Genomic DNA, 8,242 nt, shown 5'->3' on the forward strand with positions numbered 1-8,242 from the left:
GGTGTAGGAGTTGGGGAGGAGTGTGATGGAGTGTTGGTGTAGGGTGTTGTGGTGGGTTGTGATGTAGTTCTGGTGTAGGGTGTTGGGGAGGATTGTGATGGAGTGTTGGTGTAGGGTGTTGGGGAGGAGTGTGATGGAGTGTTGGTGTAGGTTGTTGTGGTGGGGTGTGATGGAGTGTTGGTGTAGGGTGTTGGGGAGGGGTGTGATGTAGTTCTGGTGTAGGGTGTTGGGGAGGATTGTGATGGAGTGTTGGTGTAGGGGGTTGTGGAGGAGTGTGATGGAGTGTTGGTGTATGGTGTTGGGGAGGAGTGTGATGCAGTGCTTTTGTAGTGTGTTGGGGAGGAGTGTGATGGAGTGTTGGTGTAGGTGTTAGGGAGGAGTGTGATGGAGTGTTGGTGTAGGGTGGTGGGGAGGAGTGTGATGGAGTGTTGATGTAGGTGGTTGGGGAGGAGTGTGATGGAGTATTGCTGTAGGGTGCTAGGGAGGAGCTTGATGGAGTGTTGTAGGATGTTGCGGAGTAGTGTGATGGAGTGTTGGGGCGAAGTGTGATGGAGTGTTGATGTAGGGTGTTGGGGAGGAGTTCGATGGAGTGTTGGGGAGGACTGTGATGGAGAGTTGGGGAGGAGTGAGATGGAATGTTGGTATAAGATGTTAGGGAGGAGTGTGATGGAGTGTTTGGGAGGAGTGTGAAGCAGTCTTGGTGTGGGTTGTTGGGTAGTAGTGTGATGGAGTGTTGGTGTAGGTTGTTGGGGAGGAGTGTGAAGCAGTTTTGGTGTAGGGTGTTGGGGAGGAGTGTGATGGAGTGTTGGTGTAGGCGGTTGTGGAGGAGTGTGATGGAGTGTTGGTGTAGGGTTTTGGGGAGGAGTGTGATGGAGTGTGGGTGTAGTGTGTTGGGGAGGAGTGTGATGGTGTGTTGGTGTAGCGTGTTGGGGAGGAGTGTGATGGAGTGTTGGTGTAGGTTGTTGTGGTGGGGTGTGATGGAGTGTTGGTGTAGGGGTTTGGGGAGGAGTGTGACGGAGTGTTGATGTAGGGGGTTGGGGAGGAGTGTGATGGAGTGTTGGTGTAGGGTGTTGTGGTGGGTTGTGATGTAGTTCTGGTGTAGGAGTTGGGGAGGAGTGTGATGGAGTGTTGGTGTATGGTGTTGTGGAGGAGTGTGATGGAGTGTTGGTGTAGGAGGTTGGGGAGGAGTGTGTTGCAGTGTTGGTGTAGGGTTTTGGGGAGGAGTGTGATGCAGTGTTGGTGTATGGTGCTGGGGAGGAGTGTGATGGAGTGTTGGTGTTGGGTGTTGGGGAGGGGTGTGATGGAGTGTTGGTGTAGGGTTTTGGGGAGGAGTGTGATGGAGTGTTGGTGTAGGGTGTTGTGGTGGGTTGTGATGTAGTTCTGGTGTAGGAGTTGGGGAGGAGTGTGATGGAGTGTTGGTGTAGGGGGTTGTGGAGGAGTGTGATGGAGTGTTGGTGTAGGGTTTTGGGGGGAGTGTGATGGAGTGTTGGTGTAGGTGTTAGGGAGGAGTGTGATGGAGTGTTGGTGTAGGGTGTTGGGGAGGAACGTGATGGAGTGTTGGTGTAGGGGGTTGGGGAGGAGTCTGATGGAGTATTGCTGTAGGGTGCTAGGGAGGAGCTTGATGGAGTGTTGTAGGATGTTGCGGAGGAGTGTGATGGGGTGATGGGGCGAAGTGTGATGGAGTGTTGATGTAGGGTGTTGGGGAGGAGTTCGATGGAGTGTTGGGGAGGACTGTGATGGAGAGTTGGGGAGGAGTGAGATGGAGTGTTGGTATAAGATGTTAGGGAGGAGTGTGATGGAGTGTTTGGGAGGAGTGTGAAGCAGTCTTGGTGTGGGTTGTTGGGTAGTAGTGTGATGGAGTGTTGGTGTAGGTTGTTGGGGAGGAGTGTGATGGAGTGTTGGTGTAGAGGGTTGGGGAGAAGTGTGATGGACTGTTGGTGTAGGGTGTTGGGGAGGAGTGTGATGGTGTGTTGGTGTAGGCTGTTGGGGAGAAATGTGATGGAGTGTTGGTGTTGGGTGTTGGGGAGGGGTGTGATGGAGTGTTGGTGTAGTGTGTTGGGGAGGAGTGTGATGCAGTGTTGGTGTTGGGTGTTGGGGAGGGGTGTGATGGAGTGTTGGTGTAGGAGCTTGGGGAGGAGTGTGATGGAGTGTTGGTGTAGGGTGTTGTGGTGGGGTGTGATGGGCTGTTGGTGTAGGGGTTTGGGGAGGAGTGTGATGGAGTGTTGGTGTAGGGTGTTGGGGAGGAGTGTGATGGAGTGTTGGTGCAGGGGGTTGGGGAGGAGTGTGATGGAGTGTTGGTGTAGGGGTTTGGGGAGGAGTGCGATGGAGTGTTGGTGCAGGGTGTTGTGGTGGGTTGTGATGTAGTTCTGGTGTAGGAGTTGGGGAGGAGTGTGATGGAGTGTTGATGTAGGGGGTTGGGGAGGAGTGTGATGGAGTATTGGTGTAGGCGGTTTTGGAGGAGTGTGATGGAGTGTTGGTGTAGGGGGTTGGGGAGGAGTGTGATGGAGCGTTGGTGTCGAGTGTTGGGGAGGGGTGTGATGGAGTATTGATGTAGGGTGTTGGGGAGGAGTTCGATGGAGTGTTGGGGAGGACTGTGATGGAGATTTGGGGAGGAGTGAGATGGAGTGTTGGTATAAGATGTTAGGGAGGAGTATGATGGAGTGTTTGGGAGGAGTGTGAAGCAGTCTTGGTGTAGCGTGTTGCGGAGGAGTGTGATGGTGTGTTGGTGTAGGGTGTTGTGGTGGGGTGTGATGGAGTGTTGGTGTAGGGTTTTGGGGAGGAGTGTGATGGAGTGTTGGTGTAGGGTGTTGTGGTGGGGTGTGATGTAGTGCTGGTGTAGGGGGTTGGGGAGCAGTGTGATGGAGTGTTGATGTAGGGGGTTGGGGAGGAGTGTGATGGAGTATTGCTGTAGGGTGCTAGGGAGGAGCTTGATGGAGTGTTGTAGGATGTTGCGGAGGAGTGTGATGGGGTGTTGGGGCGAAGTGTGATGGAGTGTTGGTGTAGGGTGTTGGGGAGGAGTTTGATGGAGTGTTGGGGAGGACTGTGATGGAGAGTTGGGGAGGAGTGAGATGGAGTGTTGGTATAGGATGTTATGGAGGAGTGTGATGGAGTGTGAAGCATTTTTGGTGTAGCTTGTTGGGGAGGAGTGTGATGGAGTAGTGGTGTATGGTGTTGGGGAGGAGTGTGATGCAGTGTTGGTGTGGGTTGTTGGGGCGGAGTGTGATGGAGTGTTGGTGTAGGGGGTTGGGGAGGAGTGTGATGCAGTGTTGGTGCAGGGTGTTGGGGAGGAGTGTGATCGAGTATTGCTGTAGGGTGTTGGGGAGGAGTGTGATGGAGTGTTGGTGTAGGGTGTTGAGGAGGAGTGTGATGGAGTGTTGGTGTAGGGTGTTGGGGAGGAGTGCGATTGACTGTTGAGGAGGAGTGTGATGCAGTGTTGGTGTAGTGTGTTGGGGAGGAGTGTGATGGTGTGTTGGTGTAGGGTGTTGGGGAGGAGTGTGAAGTAGTGTTGGTGTTGGGTGTTGGGGAGGAGTGTGATGGAGTGTTGGTGTAGGAGGTTGGGGAGGAGTGTGATGGAGTGTTGGTGTATGGTGTTGTGGAGGAGTGTGATGGAGTGTTGGTGTTGGGTGTTGGGGAGGAGTGTGAAGCAGTTTTGGTGTGGGTTGTTGGGGAGGAGTGTGATGGAGTGTTGGTGTATGGTGTTGGGGAGGGGTGTGATGGAGTGTTGGTGTAGGTGTTGGGGAGGGGTGTGATGGAGTGTTGGTGTAGGTGTTGGGGAGGAGTGTGATGGAGTGTTGGTGTAGGGTGTTGGGGAGGAGTGTGATGGAGTGTTGGTGTAGATTGTTCGGGAAGTGTATGATGGAGTGTTGGTGTAGGGTGTTCGGGAGGAATGTGATGGAGCGTTGCTGTAAGGTGTTGGGGAGGTGTGTGATGGAGTGTTGGCGTAGGGTGTTGGGGAGGAGTGTGATGGAGTGTTGGTGTAGGGTGTTCGGGAGGAGTGTGATGGAGAGTTGCTGTAAGGTGTTGGGGAGGAGTGTGATGGAGTGTTGGCGTAGGGTAATGTGGTGGAGTTTGTTGGAGTGATTTTGTACGGTGTTGGGGAGGAGTGTGATGGACTGTTGATGTAGGTGTTGGGGTGCTGTGTGATGGAGCGTTGGTGGAGGATGTTGGGAAGGAGTGTGATGGAGTGTTGGTGTAGGGTGTTGGGGAGGTGTGTGATGGAGTGTTGGTGTAGGGTGTTGTGGTGGAGTGTGATGGAGTGTTGGTGTAGGGTTTTGGGGAGGAGTGTGATGGAGTGTTGGTGTAGGGTGTTGTGGTGGGGTGTGATGGAGTGTTGGTGTAGGGGGTTGGGGAGGAGTGTGATGGAGTGTTGGTGTAGGGTTTTGGGGAGGAGTGTGATGGAGTGTTGGTGTTGGGTGTTGGGGAGGAGTGTGATGGAGTGTTGGTGTATGGTGTTGGGGAGGAGTGTGATGGAGTGTTGGTGTAGTGTGTTGGGGAGGAGTGTGATGGAGTGTTGGTGTAGGGTTTTGGGGAGGAGTGTGATGGTGTGTTGGTGTAGGGTGTTGGGGAGGAGTGTGATGGAGTGTTGGTGTAGGGTGTTGTGGTGGGGTGTGATGGAGTGTTGGTGTAGGGTTTTGGGGAGGAGTGTGATGGAGCGTTGGTGTAGGGTGTTGTGGTGGGGTGTGATGGAGTGTTGGTGTAGGGTTTTGGGGAGGAGTGTGATGGAGTGTTGGTGTAGGGTGTTGTGGTGGGTTGTGATGTAGTGCTGGTGTAGGAGTTGGGGAGGAGTGTGATGGAGTGTTGGTGTAGGAGTTGGGGAGGAGTGTGATGGAGTGTTGGTGTAGGTTGTTGGGGAGGGGTGTGATGGTGTGTTGGTGTAGGGTGTTGGGGAGGAGTGTGATGGAGTGTTGGTGTCTGGTGTTGGGGAGGAGTGTGATGGGGCGTTGGTGTAGGGTGCTGGGGAGGAGTGTGATGCAGTGTTGGTGTAGGGTTTTGGGGAGGAGTGTGATGGAGTGTTGGTGCAGGGTGTTGTGGAGGAGTGTGATGGAGTGTTGGTGTAGGGTGTTGGGGAGGAGTGTGATGGAGTGTTGGTGTAGGGTGTTGTGGTGGGTTGTGATGTAGTTCTGGTGTAGGAGTTGGGGAGGAGTGTGACAGAGTGTTGGTGTAGGGGTTTGGGGAGAAGTGTGATGGAGTATTGCTGTAGGGTGCTAGGGAGGAGCTTGATGGAGTGTTGTATGATGTTGTGGAGGAGTGTGATGGAGAGTTGGGGAGGAGTGTGATGGTGTGTTGGTGTAGGGTGTTGTGGTGGGGTGTGATGGAGTGTTGGTGCAGGGGGTTGGGGATGAGTGTGATGGAGTGTTGGTGTAGGGTGTTGGGGAGGAGTGTGATGGAGTGTTGGTGTAGTGTGTTGGGGAGGAGTGTGATGGAGTGTTGGTGTAGGATGTTGCGGAGGAGTGTGATGGAGTGTTGGTGTAGGGGGTTGGGGAGGAGTGTGATGGAGTGTTGGTGTAGTGTGTTGTGGAGGAGTGTGATGGAGTGTTGGTGTAGGGTTTTGTGGAGGAGTGTGACGGAGTGTTGGTGTAGGGGGTTGGGGAGGAGTGTGATGGAGTGTTGCTGTAGGGTGTTGGGGAGGAGTGTGATGGAGTGTTGGTGTAGGTGTTTGGGGAGGGGTGTGATGGAGTGTTGGTGTAGGGTTTTGGGGAGGAGTGTGATGGAGTGTTGGTGTAGGGTGTTGTGGTGGGTTGTGATGTAGTTCTGGTGTAGGAGTTGGGGAGGAGTGTGATGGAGTGTTGGTGTAGGGTGTTGTGGTGGAGTGTGATGGAGTGTTGGTGTAGGGTTTTGGGGAGGAGTGTGATGGAGTGTTGGTGCAGGGTGTTGTGGTGGGTTGTGATGTAGTTCTGGTGTAGGAGTTGGGGATGAGTGTGATGGAGTGTTGGTGTTGGGTGTTGTGGAGGAGTGTGATGGAGTGTTGGTGTAGGCGGTTGTGGAGGAGTGTGATGGAGTGTTGGTGTAGGCGGTTGTGGAGGAGTGTGATGGAGTGTTGGTGTAGGCGGTTGTGGAGGAGTGTGATGGAGTGTTGGTGTAGGGTGTTGGGGAGGAGTGTGATGGAGTGTTGGTGTAGGGTGTTGAGGAGGAGTGTGATGGAGTGTTGGTGTAGGTGTTGGGGAGGAGTGTGATGGTGTGTTGGTGTAGGGTGTTGGGGAGGAGTGTGATGGAGTGTTGGTGTAGGGTGTTGAGCAGGAGTGTGATGGAGTGTTGGTGTAGTGTGTTGGGGAGGAGTGTGATGGTGTGTTGGTGTAGGGTGTTGGGGAGGAGTGTGATGGAGTGTTGGTGTAGGGTGTTGTGGTGGGTTGTGATGTAGTTCTGGTGTAGGAGTTGGGGAGGAGTGTGATGGAGTGTTGGTGTAGGGTGTTGGGGAGGAGTGTGATGGAGTGTTGGTGTAGGGTGTTGGGGAGGAGTGTGATGGAGTGTTGGTGTAGGAGTTGGGGAGGAGTGTGATGGAGTGTTGGTGCAGGGTGTTGGGGAGGAGTGTGATGGAGTGTTGGTGTAGGGTGTTGGGGATGAGTGTGATGGAGTGTTGGTGTAGGGAGTTGGGGAGGAGTGTGATGGAGTGTTGGTGTAGGGGGTTGCGGAGGAGTGTGATGCAGTGTTGGTGTAGGGTGTTGTGGTGGGGTGTGATGGAGTGTTGGTGTAGTGTGTTGGGGAGGAGTGTGATGGAGTGTTGGTGTATGGGGTTGGGGAGGAGTGTGATGTAGTGTTGGTGGAGCGTGTTGGGGAGGATTGTGATGGAGTGTTGGTGTAGGGTTTTCGGAAGGAGTGTGATGGAGTGTTGGTCTAGGGGGTTGGGGAGGAGTGTGATGGAGTGTTGGTGTATGGTGTTGGGGATGAGTGTGATGGAGTGTTGCTGTAGGGTGTTGGGGAGGAGTGTGATGGAGTGTTGGTGTAGGGTTTTCGGGAGGAGTGTGATGGAGTGTTGGTCTAGGGTGTTCTGGTGGGGTGTGATGTAGTGTTGGTCCAGGGTGTTGTGGTGGAGTGTGATGGAGTGTTGGTGTAGGGTTTTGGGGAGGAGTGTGATGTAGTGTTGGTGTAGGGTGTTGGGGAGGAGTGTGATGGAGTGTTGGTGTAGGGTTTTGGGGAGGAGTGTGATGGAGTGTTGGTGTAGGGTTTTGGGGAGGAGTGTGATGGAGTGTTGGTGTAGGGTGTTGGGGAGGATTGTGATGGAGTGTTGGTGTAGGGTTTTGGGGAGGAGTGTGATGGAGTGTTGGTGTAGGGTGTTGTGGTGGGGTGTGATGCAGTGTTGGTGTAGGGTGTTGTGGAGGAGTGTGATGGAGTGTTGGTGTAGGGGGTTGGGGAGGAGTGTGATGGAGTGTTGGTGTAGGGTGTTGGGGAGGAGTGTGATGGAGTGTTGGTGTAGGTGTTGGGGAGGAGTGTGATGGAGTGTTGGTGTAGGGTGTTGTGGTGGGGTGTGATGTAGTGCTGGTGTAGGGTGTTGGGGAGGAGTGTGACGGAGTGTTGATGTAGGAGGTTGGGGAGGAGTGTGATGGAGTATTGCTGTAGGGTGCTAGGGAGGATCTTGATGGAGTGTTGTAGGATGTTGCGGAGTAGTGTGATGGGGTGTTGGGGCGAAGTGTGATGGAGTGTTGGTGTAGGGTGTTGGGGAAGAGTATGATGGAGTGTTGGGGAGGACTGTGATGGAGAGTTGGGGAGGAGTGAGATGGAGTGTTGGTATAAGATGTTAGGGAGGAGTGTGATGGAGTGTTTGGGAGGAGTGTGATGGAGTGTTGGTGTAGGAGTTGGGGAGGAGTGTGATGGAGTATTGCTGTAGGGTGCCAGGGAGGAGCTTGATGGAGTGTTGTAGGATGTTGCGGAGGAGTGTGATGGGGTGTTGGGGCGAAGTGTGATGGAGTGTTGGTGTAGGGTGTTGGGGAGGAGTTCGATGGAGTGTTGGGGAGGACTGTGATGGAGAGTTGGGGAGGAGTGAGATGGAGTGTTGGTATAGGATGTTATGGAGGAGTGTGATGGAGTGTGAAGCATTTCTGGTGTAGCGTGTTGTGGAGGAGTGTGATGGAGTAGTGGTGTATGGTGTTGGGGAGGAGTGTGATGCAGTGTTGGTGTGGGTTGTTGGGGCGGAGTGTGATGGAGTGTTGGTGTAGGGGGTTGGGGAGGAGTGTGATGGAGTGTTGGTGTGGGTTGTTGGGGAGGAGTGTGATGGAGTGTTGGTGTAGGAGGTTGGGGAGGAGTGTGA

The 8,242-nt window shown here is 54.0% G+C and overlaps 1 pseudogene; it reads right to left on the bottom strand.

The window, feature by feature from the left end:
* Positions 1–6,471: 6,471 nt before the first annotated feature.
* On the bottom strand, positions 6,472–7,107 carry LOC140193678 (uncharacterized; annotated as a pseudogene).
* Between the last annotated feature and the right edge of the window lie 1,135 nt (positions 7,108–8,242).

This window comes from Mobula birostris, unplaced genomic scaffold, assembly GCF_030028105.1.
Source record: "Mobula birostris isolate sMobBir1 unplaced genomic scaffold, sMobBir1.hap1 scaffold_692, whole genome shotgun sequence".
Taxonomy (NCBI): domain Eukaryota; kingdom Metazoa; phylum Chordata; class Chondrichthyes; order Myliobatiformes; family Myliobatidae; genus Mobula; species Mobula birostris.